Genomic DNA, 15295 nt, shown 5'->3' with positions numbered 1-15295 from the left:
AGAAGCTTACAGCAATTCGTAGTCCAAGGTGCTAAAAGATAGTTTTTTGATGAATCACTGCACTTCACATTCAGGCATGCGAGTTGGAGAGTAAATGAAAGTGATGCAAAAAAAACTTACAGCAACTGCTATTCCCAGGTGCTAACAGATAGTTTTTTTTATTAATCACTGCACTTCACATTTGAGAATGTCAGCTTGAAAGTAAATTAAAGTGATGCAAGAAAAGCTTACAGCACATGGTATTCCTAGGTAGGGTCCCACCTCAGTACTATCCAGGCACAAACTTGCTTAGCTTCCAAGTTCAGATGAGATTGGAGGCGTGCTGAAGCTGGCATGGACGTAAACCTTAAACACTTACTCAAATTGCATAATCATAGAAAATATGATCAAAGACCAATCTGACATTTTTTTTATTAATCCCTGCACTTGACATTCTAGAATGTTATCTTGAAAGTAAATTAAAATGATGCAATAAAAGCTTACAACATCTGGTATTCGGAGGCACTAACAGACAGTTTTTTTATTAATCACTGCACTTCACATTCAAGCATGTCAGTTGGAGAGTAAATTAAAGTGATGCAATAAAAACTTACAGCATCTGCTATTCCCAGGTGCTAACAGATAGTTTGATTTAATTATTCACTGCACTTCAAATTTGAGCTTGATAGCTTGAACATAAATTTAAGGGATGCAATAAAATCTTACAGCACCTGCTATTCCCTGGTACTAATAGATTTCTATTTAATCTGTACACTTCACTTACAAGCATGTCATTTGCATATTAAATTAAAGTGATGCAAGAAAAACTTACAGCATCTGCTATTCCCAGGTGCTAACAGATAGTTTTTTTTAATTAATCACTGCACTTCACATCCTAGCATGTCATCTTGAAAGTAAATTAATGTGATGCAAGAGAAGCTTACAGCAGTTCGTAGTCCAAGGTGCTAAAAGATAGTTTTTTGATGAATCACTGCACTTCACATTCAGGCATGTGAGTTGGAGAGTAAATGAAAGTGATGCAAAAAAAACTTACAGCATCTGCTATTCCCAGGTGCTAACAGATAGGTTTTTTATTAATCACTGCACTTCACATTTGAGCATGTCAGCTTGAAAGTAAATTAAAGTGATGCAAGAAAAGCTTACAGCACATGGTATTCCTAGGTAGGGTCCCACCTCAGTACTATCCAGGCACAAACTTGCTTAGCTTCCAAGTTCAGATGAGATTGGAGGCGTGCTGAAGCTGGTATGGACGTAAACCTTAAACACTTACTCAAATTGCATAATCATAGAAAATATGATCAAAGACCAATCTGACATTTTTTTTTATTAATCCCTGCACTTGACATTCTAGAATGTTATCTTGAAAGTAAATTAAAATGATGCAAAAAAAGCTTACAACATCTGGTATTCGGAGGCACTAACAGACAGTTTTTTTATTAATCACTGCACTTCACATTCAAGCATGTCAGTTGGAGAGTAAATTAAAGTGATGCAATAAAAACTTACAGCATCTGCTATTCCCAGGTGCTAACAGATAGTTTGATTTAATTATTCACTGCACTTCAAATTTGAGCTTGATAGCTTGAACATAAATTTAAGGGATGCAATAAAATCTTACAGCACCTGCTATTCCCTGGTACTAATAGATTTCTATTTAATCTGTACACTTCACTTACAAGCATGTCAGTTGCATATTAAATTAAAGTGATGCAAGAAAAACTTACAGCATCTGCTATTCCCAGGTGCTAACAGATAGGTTTTTTTAATTAATCACTGCACTTCACATCCTAGCATGTCATCTTGAAAGTAAATTAAAGTGATGCAAGAGAAGCTTACAGCATCTCATAGTCCAAGGTGCTAAAAGATAGTTTTTTGATGAATCACTGCACTTCACATTCAGGCATGCGAGTTGGAGAGTAAATGAAAGTGATGCAAAAAAAACTTGCAGCAAATGCTATTCCCAGGTGCTAACAGATAGTTTTTTTTATTAATCACTGCACTTCACATTTGAGAATGTCAGCTTGAAAGTAAATTAAAGTGATGCAAGAAAAGCTTACAGCACATGGTATTCCTAGGTAGGGTCCCACCTCAGTACTATCCAGGCACAAACTTGCTTAGCTTCCAAGTTCAGATGAGATTGGAGGCGTGCTGAAGCTGGCATGGACGTAAACCTTAAACACTTACTCAAATTGCATAATCATAGAAAATATGATCAAAGACCAATCTGACATTTTTTTTATTAATCCCTGCACTTGACATTCTAGAATGTTATCTTGAAAGTAAATTAAAATGATGCAATAAAAGCTTACAACATCTGGTATTCGGAGGCACTAACAGACAGTTTTTTTATTAATCACTGCACTTCACATTCAAGCATGTCAGTTGGAGAGTAAATTAAAGTGATGCAATAAAAACTTACAGCATCTGCTATTCCCAGGTGCTAACAGATAGTTTGATTTAATTATTCACTGCACTTCAAATTTGAGCTTGATAGCTTGAACATAAATTTAAGGGATGCAATAAAATCTTACAGCACCTGCTATTCCCTGGTACTAATAGATTTCTATTTAATCTGTACACTTCACTTACAAGCATGTCATTTGCATATTAAATTAAAGTGATGCAAGAAAAACTTACAGCATCTGCTATTCCCAGGTGCTAACAGATAGGTTTTTTTAATTAATCACTGCACTTCACATCCTAGCATGTCATCTTGAAAGTAAATTAATGTGATGCAAGAGAAGCTTACAGCAGTTCGTAGTCCAAGGTGCTAAAAGATAGTTTTTTGATGAATCACTGCACTTCACATTCAGGCATGTGAGTTGGAGAGTAAATGAAAGTGATGCAAAAAAAACTTACAGCATCTGCTATTCCCAGGTGCTAACAGATAGGTTTTTTATTAATCACTGCACTTCACATTTGAGCATGTCAGCTTGAAAGTAAATTAAAGTGATGCAAGAAAAGCTTACAGCACATGGTATTCCTAGGTAGGGTCCCACCTCAGTACTATCCAGGCACAAACTTGCTTAGCTTCCAAGTTCAGATGAGATTGGAGGCGTGCTGAAGCTGGCATGGACGTAAACCTTAAACACTTACTCAAATTGCATAATCATAGAAAATATGATCAAAGACCAATCTGACATTTTTTTTATTAATCCCTGCACTTGACATTCTAGAATGTTATCTTGAAAGTAAATTAAAATGATGCAATAAAAGCTTACAACATCTGGTATTCGGAGGCACTAACAGACAGTTTTTTTATTAATCACTGCACTTCACATTCAAGCATGTCAGTTGGAGAGTAAATTAAAGTGATGCAATAAAAACTTACAGCATCTGCTATTCCCAGGTGCTAACAGATAGTTTGATTTAATTATTCACTGCACTTCAAATTTGAGCTTGATAGCTTGAACATAAATTTAAGGGATGCAATAAAATCTTACAGCACCTGCTATTCCCTGGTACTAATAGATTTCTATTTAATCTGTACACTTCACTTACAAGCATGTCATTTGCATATTAAATTAAAGTGATGCAAGAAAAACTTACAGCATCTGCTATTCCCAGGTGCTAACAGATAGGTTTTTTTAATTAATCACTGCACTTCACATCCTAGCATGTCATCTTGAAAGTAAATTAATGTGATGCAAGAGAAGCTTACAGCAGTTCGTAGTCCAAGGTGCTAAAAGATAGTTTTTTGATGAATCACTGCACTTCACATTCAGGCATGTGAGTTGGAGAGTAAATGAAAGTGATGCAAAAAAAACTTACAGCATCTGCTATTCCCAGGTGCTAACAGATAGGTTTTTTATTAATCACTGCACTTCACATTTGAGCATGTCAGCTTGAAAGTAAATTAAAGTGATGCAAGAAAAGCTTACAGCACATGGTATTCCTAGGTAGGGTCCCACCTCAGTACTATCCAGGCACAAACTTGCTTAGCTTCCAAGTTCAGATGAGATTGGAGGCATGCTGAAGCTGGCATGGATGCAAACCTTAAACACTTACTCAAATTGCATAATCATAGAAAATATGATCAAAGACCAATCTGACATTTTTTTTATTAATCCCTGCACTTGACATTCTAGAATGTTATCTTGAAAGTAAATTAAAATGATGCAATAAAAGCTTACAACATCTGGTATTCGGAGGCACTAACAGACAGTTTTTTTATTAATCACTGCACTTCACATTCAAGCATGTCAGTTGGAGAGTAAATTAAAGTGATGCAATAAAAACTTACAGCATCTGCTATTCCCAGGTGCTAACAGATAGTTTGATTTAATTATTCACTGCACTTCAAATTTGAGCTTGATAGCTTGAACATAAATTTAAGGGATGAAATAAAATCTTACAGCACCTGCTATTCCCTGGTACTAATAGATTTCTATTTAATCTGTACACTTCACTTACAAGCATGTCATTTGCATATTAAATTAAAGTGATGCAAGAAAAACTTACAGCATCTGCTATTCCCAGGTGCTAACAGATAGGTTTTTTTAATTAATCACTGCACTTCACATCCTAGCATGTCATCTTGAAAGTAAATTAATGTGATGCAAGAGAAGCTTACAGCAGTTCGTAGTCCAAGGTGCTAAAAGATAGTTTTTTGATGAATCACTGCACTTCACATTCAGGCATGTGAGTTGGAGAGTAAATGAAAGTGATGCAAAAAAAACTTACAGCATCTGCTATTCCCAGGTGCTAACAGATAGGTTTTTTATTAATCACTGCACTTCACATTTGAGCATGTCAGCTTGAAAGTAAATTAAAGTGATGCAAGAAAAGCTTACAGCACATGGTATTCCTAGGTAGGGTCCCACCTCAGTACTATCCAGGCACAAACTTGCTTAGCTTCCAAGTTCAGATGAGATTGGAGGCGTGCTGAAGCTGGCATGGACGCAAACCTTAAACACTTACTCAAATTGCATAATCATAGAAAATATGATCAAAGACCAATCTGACATTTTTTTTATTAATCCCTGCACTTGACATTCTAGAATGTTATCTTGAAAGTAAATTAAAATGATGCAATAAAAGCTTACAACATCTGGTATTCGGAGGCACTAACAGACAGTTTTTTTATTAATCACTGCACTTCACATTCAAGCATGTCAGTTGGAGAGTAAATTAAAGTGATGCAATAAAAACTTACAGCATCTGCTATTCCCAGGTGCTAACAGATAGTTTGATTTAATTATTCACTGCACTTCAAATTTGAGCTTGATAGCTTGAACATAAATTTAAGGGATGCAATAAAATCTTACAGCACCTGCTATTCCCTGGTACTAATAGATTTCTATTTAATCTGTACACTTCACTTACAAGCATGTCATTTGCATATTAAATTAAAGTGATGCAAGAAAAACTTACAGCATCTGCTATTCCCAGGTGCTAACAGATAGTTTTTTTTAATTAATCACTGCACTTCACATCCTAGCATGTCATCTTGAAAGTAAATTAATGTGATGCAAGAGAAGCTTACAGCAGTTCGTAGTCCAAGGTGCTAAAAGATAGTTTTTTGATGAATCACTGCACTTCACATTCAGGCATGTGAGTTGGAGAGTAAATGAAAGTGATGCAAAAAAAACTTACAGCATCTGCTATTCCCAGGTGCTAACAGATAGGTTTTTTATTAATCACTGCACTTCACATTTGAGCATGTCAGCTTGAAAGTAAATTAAAGTGATGCAAGAAAAGCTTACAGCACATGGTATTCCTAGGTAGGGTCCCACCTCAGTACTATCAAGGCACAAACTTGCTTAGCTTCCAAGTTCAGATGAGATTGGAGGCGTGCTGAAGCTGGTATGGCCGTAAACCTTAAACACTTACTCAAATTGCCTAATCATAGAAAATATGATCAAAGACCAATCTGACATTTTTTTTTTATTAATCCCTGCACTTGACATTCTAGAATGTTATCTTGAAAGTAAATTAAAATGATGCAATAAAAGCTTACAACATCTGGTATTCGGAGGCACTAACAGACAGTTTTTTTATTAATCACTGCACTTCACATTCAAGCATGTCAGTTGGAGAGTAAATTAAAGTGATGCAATAAAAACTTACAGCATCTGCTATTCCCAGGTGCTAACAGATAGTTTGATTTAATTATTCACTGCACTTCAAATTTGAGCTTGATAGCTTGAACATAAATTTAAGGGATGCAATAAAATCTTACAGCACCTGCTATTCCCTGGTACTAATAGATTTCTATTTAATCTGTACACTTCACTTACAAGCATGTCAGTTGCATATTAAATTAAAGTGATGCAAGAAAAACTTACAGCATCTGCTATTCCCAGGTGCTAACAGATAGGTTTTTTTAATTAATCACTGCACTTCACATCCTAGCATGTCATCTTGAAAGTAAATTAATGTGATGCAAGAGAAGCTTACAGCAGTTCGTAGTCCAAGGTGCTAAAAGATAGTTTTTTGATGAATCACTGCACTTCACATTCAGGCATGTGAGTTGGAGAGTAAATGAAAGTGATGCAAAAAAAACTTACAGCACCTGCTATTCCCAGGTGCTAACAGATAGTTTTTTTTATTAATCACTGCACTTCACATTTGAGCATGTCAGCTTGAAAGTAAATTAAAGTGATGCAAGAAAAGCTTACAGCACATGGTATTCCTAGGTAGGGTCCCACCTCAGTACTATCCAGGTACAAACTTGCTTAGCTTCCAAGTTCAGATGAGATTGGAGGCGTGCTGAAGCTGGCATGGACGTAAACCTTAAACACTTACTCAAATTGCATAATCATAGAAAATATGATCAAAGACCAATCTGACATTTTTTTTATTAATCCCTGCACTTGACATTCTAGAATGTTATCTTGAAAGTAAATTAAAATGATGCAATAAAAGCTTACAACATCTGGTATTCGGAGGCACTAACAGACAGTTTTTTTATTAATCACTGCACTTCACATTCAAGCATGTCAGTTGGAGAGTAAATTAAAGTGATGCAATAAAAACTTACAGCATCTGCTATTCCCAGGTGCTAACAGATAGTTTGATTTAATTATTCACTGCACTTCAAATTTGAGCTTGATAGCTTGAACATAAATTTAAGGGATGCAATAAAATCTTACAGCACCTGCTATTCCCTGGTACTAATAGATTTCTATTTAATCTGTACACTTCACTTACAAGCATGTCAGTTGCATATTAAATTAAAGTGATGCAAGAAAAACTTACAGCATCTGCTATTCCCAGGTGCTAACAGATAGGTTTTTTTAATTAATCACTGCACTTCACATCCTAGCATGTCATCTTGAAAGTAAATTAAAGTGATGCAAGAGAAGCTTACAGCATCTCATAGTCCAAGGTGCTAAAAGATAGTTTTTTGATGAATCACTGCACTTCACATTCAGGCATGCGAGTTGGAGAGTAAATGAAAGTGATGCAAAAAAAACTTACAGCAACTGCTATTCCCAGGTGCTAACAGATAGTTTTTTTTATTAATCACTGCACTTCACATTTGAGAATGTCAGCTTGAAAGTAAATTAAAGTGATGCAAGAAAAGCTTACAGCACATGGTATTCCTAGGTAGGGTCCCACCTCAGTACTATCCAGGCACAAACTTGCTTAGCTTCCAAGTTCAGATGAGATTGGAGGCGTGCTGAAGCTGGCATGGACGTAAACCTTAAACACTTACTCAAATTGCATAATCATAGAAAATATGATCAAAGACCAATCTGACATTTTTTTTATTAATCCCTGCACTTGACATTCTAGAATGTTATCTTGAAAGTAAATTAAAATGATGCAATAAAAGCTTACAACATCTGGTATTCGGAGGCACTAACAGACAGTTTTTTTATTAATCACTGCACTTCACATTCAGGCATGTGAGTTGGAGAGTAAATGAAAGTGATGCAAAAAAAACTTACAGCATCTGCTATTCCCAGGTGCTAACAGATAGGTTTTTTATTAATCACTGCACTTCACATTTGAGCATGTCAGCTTGAAAGTAAATTAAAGTGATGCAAGAAAAGCTTACAGCACATGGTATTCCTAGGTAGGGTCCCACCTCAGTACTATCAAGGCACAAACTTGCTTAGCTTCCAAGTTCAGATGAGATTGGAGGCGTGCTGAAGCTGGTATGGCCGTAAACCTTAAACACTTACTCAAATTGCCTAATCATAGAAAATATGATCAAAGACCAATCTGACATTTTTTTTTATTAATCCCTGCACTTGACATTCTAGAATGTTATCTTGAAAGTAAATTAAAATGATGCAATAAAAGCTTACAACATCTGGTATTCGGAGGCACTAACAGACAGTTTTTTTATTAATCACTGCACTTCACATTCAAGCATGTCAGTTGGAGAGTAAATTAAAGTGATGCAATAAAAACTTACAGCATCTGCTATTCCCAGGTGCTAACAGATAGTTTGATTTAATTATTCACTGCACTTCAAATTTGAGCTTGATAGCTTGAACATAAATTTAAGGGATGCAATAAAATCTTACAGCACCTGCTATTCCCTGGTACTAATAGATTTCTATTTAATCTGTACACTTCACTTACAAGCATGTCAGTTGCATATTAAATTAAAGTGATGCAAGAAAAACTTACAGCATCTGCTATTCCCAGGTGCTAACAGATAGGTTTTTTTAATTAATCACTGCACTTCACATCCTAGCATGTCATCTTGAAAGTAAATTAATGTGATGCAAGAGAAGCTTACAGCAGTTCGTAGTCCAAGGTGCTAAAAGATAGTTTTTTGATGAATCACTGCACTTCACATTCAGGCATGTGAGTTGGAGAGTAAATGAAAGTGATGCAAAAAAAACTTACAGCACCTGCTATTCCCAGGTGCTAACAGATAGTTTTTTTTATTAATCACTGCACTTCACATTTGAGAATGTCAGATTTGAAAGTAAATTAAAGTGATGCAAGAAAAGCTTACAGCACATGGTATTCCTAGGTAGGGTCCCACCTCAGTACTATCCAGGCACAAACTTGCTTAGCTTCCAAGTTCAGATGAGATTGGAGGCGTGCTGAAGCTGGTATGGACGTAAACCTTAAACAATTACTCAAATTGCATAATCATAGAAAATGTGATCAAAGACCAATCTGACATTTTTTTTTATTAATCCCTGCACTTGACATTCTAGAATGTTATCTTGAAAGTAAATTAAAATGATGCAATAAAAGCTTACAACATCTGGTATTCGGAGGCACTAACAGACAGTTTTTTTATTAATCACTGCACTTCACATTCAAGCATGTCAGTTGGAGAGTAAATTAAAGTGATGCAATAAAAACTTACAGCATCTGCTATTCCCAGGTGCTAACAGATAGTTTGATTTAATTATTCACTGCACTTCAAATTTGAGCTTGATAGCTTGAACATAAATTTAAGGGATGCAATAAAATCTTACAGCACCTGCTATTCCCTGGTACTAATAGATTTCTATTTAATCTGTACACTTCACTTACAAGCATGTCATTTGCATATTAAATTAAAGTGATGCAAGAAAAACTTACAGCATCTGCTATTCCCAGGTGCTAACAGATAGTTTTTTTTAATTAATCACTGCACTTCACATCCTAGCATGTCATCTTGAAAGTAAATTAATGTGATGCAAGAGAAGCTTACAGCAGTTCGTAGTCCAAGGTGCTAAAAGATAGTTTTTTGATGAATCACTGCACTTCACATTCAGGCATGTGAGTTGGAGAGTAAATGAAAGTGATGCAAAAAAAACTTACAGCATCTGCTATTCCCAGGTGCTAACAGATAGGTTTTTTATTAATCACTGCACTTCACATTTGAGCATGTCAGCTTGAAAGTAAATTAAAGTGATGCAAGAAAAGCTTACAGCACATGGTATTCCTAGGTAGGGTCCCACCTCAGTACTATCAAGGCACAAACTTGCTTAGCTTCCAAGTTCAGATGAGATTGGAGGCGTGCTGAAGCTGGTATGGCCGTAAACCTTAAACACTTACTCAAATTGCCTAATCATAGAAAATATGATCAAAGACCAATCTGACATTTTTTTTTATTAATCCCTGCACTTGACATTCTAGAATGTTATCTTGAAAGTAAATTAAAATGATGCAATAAAAGCTTACAACATCTGGTATTCGGAGGCACTAACAGACAGTTTTTTTATTAATCACTGCACTTCACATTCAAGCATGTCAGTTGGAGAGTAAATTAAAGTGATGCAATAAAAACTTACAGCATCTGCTATTCCCAGGTGCTAACAGATAGTTTGATTTAATTATTCACTGCACTTCAAATTTGAGCTTGATAGCTTGAACATAAATTTAAGGGATGCAATAAAATCTTACAGCACCTGCTATTCCCTGGTACTAATAGATTTCTATTTAATCTGTACACTTCACTTACAAGCATGTCAGTTGCATATTAAATTAAAGTGATGCAAGAAAAACTTACAGCATCTGCTATTCCCAGGTGCTAACAGATAGGTTTTTTTAATTAATCACTGCACTTCACATCCTAGCATGTCATCTTGAAAGTAAATTAATGTGATGCAAGAGAAGCTTACAGCAGTTCGTAGTCCAAGGTGCTAAAAGATAGTTTTTTGATGAATCACTGCACTTCACATTCAGGCATGTGAGTTGGAGAGTAAATGAAAGTGATGCAAAAAAAACTTACAGCACCTGCTATTCCCAGGTGCTAACAGATAGTTTTTTTTATTAATCACTGCACTTCACATTTGAGAATGTCAGATTTGAAAGTAAATTAAAGTGATGCAAGAAAAGCTTACAGCACATGGTATTCCTAGGTAGGGTCCCACCTCAGTACTATCCAGGCACAAACTTGCTTAGCTTCCAAGTTCAGATGAGATTGGAGGCGTGCTGAAGCTGGTATGGACGTAAACCTTAAACAATTACTCAAATTGCATAATCATAGAAAATGTGATCAAAGACCAATCTGACATTTTTTTTTATTAATCCCTGCACTTGACATTCTAGAATGTTATCTTGAAAGTAAATTAAAATGATGCAATAAAAGCTTACAACATCTGGTATTCGGAGGCACTAACAGACAGTTTTTTTATTAATCACTGCACTTCACATTCAAGCATGTCAGTTGGAGAGTAAATTAAAGTGATGCAATAAAAACTTACAGCATCTGCTATTCCCAGGTGCTAACAGATAGTTTGATTTAATTATTCACTGCACTTCAAATTTGAGCTTGATAGCTTGAACATAAATTTAAGGGATGCAATAAAATCTTACAGCACCTGCTATTCCCTGGTACTAATAGATTTCTATTTAATCTGTACACTTCACTTACAAGCATGTCATTTGCATATTAAATTAAAGTGATGCAAGAAAAACTTACAGCATCTGCTATTCCCAGGTGCTAACAGATAGTTTTTTTTAATTAATCACTGCACTTCACATCCTAGCATGTCATCTTGAAAGTAAATTAATGTGATGCAAGAGAAGCTTACAGCAGTTCGTAGTCCAAGGTGCTAAAAGATAGTTTTTTGATGAATCACTGCACTTCACATTCAGGCATGTGAGTTGGAGAGTAAATGAAAGTGATGCAAAAAAAACTTACAGCATCTGCTATTCCCAGGTGCTAACAGATAGGTTTTTTATTAATCACTGCACTTCACATTTGAGCATGTCAGCTTGAAAGTAAATTAAAGTGATGCAAGAAAAGCTTACAGCACATGGTATTCCTAGGTAGGGTCCCACCTCAGTACTATCAAGGCACAAACTTGCTTAGCTTCCAAGTTCAGATGAGATTGGAGGCGTGCTGAAGCTGGTATGGCCGTAAACCTTAAACACTTACTCAAATTGCCTAATCATAGAAAATATGATCAAAGACCAATCTGACATTTTTTTTTATTAATCCCTGCACTTGACATTCTAGAATGTTATCTTGAAAGTAAATTAAAATGATGCAATAAAAGCTTACAACATCTGGTATTCGGAGGCACTAACAGACAGTTTTTTTATTAATCACTGCACTTCACATTCAAGCATGTCAGTTGGAGAGTAAATTAAAGTGATGCAATAAAAACTTACAGCATCTGCTATTCCCAGGTGCTAACAGATAGTTTGATTTAATTATTCACTGCACTTCAAATTTGAGCTTGATAGCTTGAACATAAATTTAAGGGATGCAATAAAATCTTACAGCACCTGCTATTCCCTGGTACTAATAGATTTCTATTTAATCTGTACACTTCACTTACAAGCATGTCAGTTGCATATTAAATTAAAGTGATGCAAGAAAAACTTACAGCATCTGCTATTCCCAGGTGCTAACAGATAGGTTTTTTTAATTAATCACTGCACTTCACATCCTAGCATGTCATCTTGAAAGTAAATTAATGTGATGCAAGAGAAGCTTACAGCAGTTCGTAGTCCAAGGTGCTAAAAGATAGTTTTTTGATGAATCACTGCACTTCACATTCAGGCATGTGAGTTGGAGAGTAAATGAAAGTGATGCAAAAAAAACTTACAGCACCTGCTATTCCCAGGTGCTAACAGATAGTTTTTTTTATTAATCACTGCACTTCACATTTGAGAATGTCAGATTTGAAAGTAAATTAAAGTGATGCAAGAAAAGCTTACAGCACATGGTATTCCTAGGTAGGGTCCCACCTCAGTACTATCCAGGCACAAACTTGCTTAGCTTCCAAGTTCAGATGAGATTGGAGGCGTGCTGAAGCTGGTATGGACGTAAACCTTAAACAATTACTCAAATTGCATAATCATAGAAAATGTGATCAAAGACCAATCTGACATTTTTTTTTATTAATCCCTGCACTTGACATTCTAGAATGTTATCTTGAAAGTAAATTAAAATGATGCAATAAAAGCTTACAACATCTGGTATTCGGAGGCACTAACAGACAGTTTTTTTATTAATCACTGCACTTCACATTCAAGCATGTCAGTTGGAGAGTAAATTAAAGTGATGCAATAAAAACTTACAGCATCTGCTATTCCCAGGTGCTAACAGATAGTTTGATTTAATTATTCACTGCACTTCAAATTTGAGCTTGATAGCTTGAACATAAATTTAAGGGATGCAATAAAATCTTACAGCACCTGCTATTCCCTGGTACTAATAGATTTCTATTTAATCTGTAAACTTCACTTACAAGCATGTCATTTGCATATTAAATTAAAGTGATGCAAGAAAAACTTACAGCATCTGCTATTCCCAGGTGCTAACAGATAGGTTTTTTTAATTAATCACTGCACTTCACATCCTAGCATGTCATCTTGAAAGTAAATTAATGTGATGCAAGAGAAGCTTACAGCAGTTCGTAGTCCAAGGTGCTAAAAGATAGTTTTTTGATGAATCACTGCACTTCACATTCAGGCATGTGAGTTGGAGAGTAAATGAAAGTGATGCAAAAAAAACTTACAGCATCTGCTATTCCCAGGTGCTAACAGATAGGTTTTTTATTAATCACTGCACTTCACATTTGAGCATGTCAGCTTGAAAGTAAATTAAAGTGATGCAAGAAAAGCTTACAGCACATGGTATTCCTAGGTAGGGTCCCACCTCAGTACTATCCAGGCACAAACTTGCTTAGCTTCCAAGTTCAGATGAGATTGGAGGCGTGCTGAAGCTGGCATGGACGTAAACCTTAAACACTTACTCAAATTGCATAATCATAGAAAATATGATCAAAGACCAATCTGACATTTTTTTTATTAATCCCTGCACTTGACATTCTAGAATGTTATCTTGAAAGTAAATTAAAATGATGCAATAAAAGCTTACAACATCTGGTATTCGGAGGCACTAACAGACAGTTTTTTTTTATTAATCACTGCACTTCACATTCAAGCATGTCAGTTGGAGAGTAAATTAAAGTGATGCAATAAAAACTTACAGCATCTGCTATTCCCAGGTGCTAACAGATAGTTTGATTTAATTATTCACTGCACTTCAAATTTGAGCTTGATAGCTTGAACATAAATTTAAGGGATGCAATAAAATCTTACAGCACCTGCTATTCCCTGGTACTAATAGATTTCTATTTAATCTGTACACTTCACTTACAAGCATGTCAGTTGCATATTAAATTAAAGTGATGCAAGAAAAACTTACAGCATCTGCTATTCCCAGGTGCTAACAGATAGTTTTTTTTAATTAATCACTGCACTTCACATCCTAGCATGTCATCTTGAAAGTAAATTAATGTGATGCAGGAGAAGCTTACAGCAGCTCGTAGTCCAAGGTGCTAAAAGATAGTTTTTTGATGAATCACTGCACTTCACATTCAGGCATGTGAGTTGGAGAGTAAATGAAAGTGATGCAAAAAAAACTTACAGCGTCTGCTATTCCCAGGTGCTAACAGATAGGTTTTTTATTAATCACTGCACTTCACATTTGAGCATGTCAGCTTGAAAGTAAATTAAAGTGATGCAAGAAAAGCTTACAGCACATGGTATTCCTAGGTAGGGTCCCACCTCAGTACTATCCAGGCACAAACTTGCTTAGCTTCCAAGTTCAGATGAGATTGGAGGCGTGCTGAAGCTGGCATGGACGTAAACCTTAAACACTTACTCAAATTGCATAATCATAGAAAATATGATCAAAGACCAATCTGACATTTTTTTTATTAATCCCTGCACTTGACATTCTAGAATGTTATCTTGAAAGTAAATTAAAATGATGCAATAAAAGCTTACAACATCTGGTATTCGGAGGCACTAACAGACAGTTTTTTTATTAATCACTGCACTTCACATTCAAGCATGTCAGTTGGAGAGTAAATTAAAGTGATGCAATAAAAACTTACAGCATCTGCTATTCCCAGGTGCTAACAGATAGTTTGATTTAATTATTCACTGCACTTCAAATTTGAGCTTGATAGCTTGAACATAAATTTAAGGGATGCAATAAAATCTTACAGCACCTGCTATTCCCTGGTACTAATAGATTTCTATTTAATCTGTACACTTCACTTACAAGCATGTCAGTTGCATATTAAATTAAAGTGATGCAAGAAAAACTTACAGCATCTGCTATTCCCAGGTGCTAACAGATAGTTTTTTTAATTAATCACTGCACTTCACATCCTAGCATGTCATCTTGAAAGTAAATTAAAGTGATGCAAGAGAAGCTTACAGCATCTCATAGTCCAAGGTGCTAAAAGATAGTTTTTTGATGAATCACTGCACTTCACATTCAGGCATGTGAGTTGGAGAGTAAATGAAAGTGATGCAAAAAAAACTTACAGCACCTGCTATTCCCAGGTGCTAACAGATAGGTTTTTTTATTAATCACTGCACTTCCCATTTGAGCATGTCAGCTTGAAAGTAAATTAAA

General features: G+C 35.6%; 8 pseudogenes; all 8 read right to left on the bottom strand.

The window, feature by feature from the left end:
• Nucleotides 1-1136: 1136 nt before the first annotated feature.
• On the bottom strand, nt 1137-1257 carry LOC145646076 (5S ribosomal RNA; annotated as a pseudogene).
• A 4441-nt stretch (nt 1258-5698) lies between these two features.
• Nucleotides 5699-5819, bottom strand: LOC145646238 (5S ribosomal RNA; annotated as a pseudogene).
• A 2179-nt stretch (nt 5820-7998) lies between these two features.
• On the bottom strand, nt 7999-8119 carry LOC145646237 (5S ribosomal RNA; annotated as a pseudogene).
• A 794-nt stretch (nt 8120-8913) lies between these two features.
• Nucleotides 8914-9034, bottom strand: LOC145646075 (5S ribosomal RNA; annotated as a pseudogene).
• A 792-nt stretch (nt 9035-9826) lies between these two features.
• LOC145646236 (5S ribosomal RNA) lies at nt 9827-9947 on the bottom strand (annotated as a pseudogene).
• Nucleotides 9948-10741: 794 nt separating this feature from the next.
• On the bottom strand, nt 10742-10862 carry LOC145646074 (5S ribosomal RNA; annotated as a pseudogene).
• Nucleotides 10863-11654: 792 nt separating this feature from the next.
• LOC145646235 (5S ribosomal RNA) lies at nt 11655-11775 on the bottom strand (annotated as a pseudogene).
• Nucleotides 11776-12569: 794 nt separating this feature from the next.
• On the bottom strand, nt 12570-12690 carry LOC145646073 (5S ribosomal RNA; annotated as a pseudogene).
• Nucleotides 12691-15295: the final 2605 nt, after the last annotated feature.

This window comes from Electrophorus electricus, chromosome 13 (assembly GCF_041902795.1).
Source record: "Electrophorus electricus isolate QZ-2024a chromosome 13, ASM4190279v1, whole genome shotgun sequence".
NCBI classification, from domain to species: domain Eukaryota; kingdom Metazoa; phylum Chordata; class Actinopteri; order Gymnotiformes; family Gymnotidae; genus Electrophorus; species Electrophorus electricus.
This window is presented reverse-complemented; position numbering and strand designations above follow the sequence as displayed.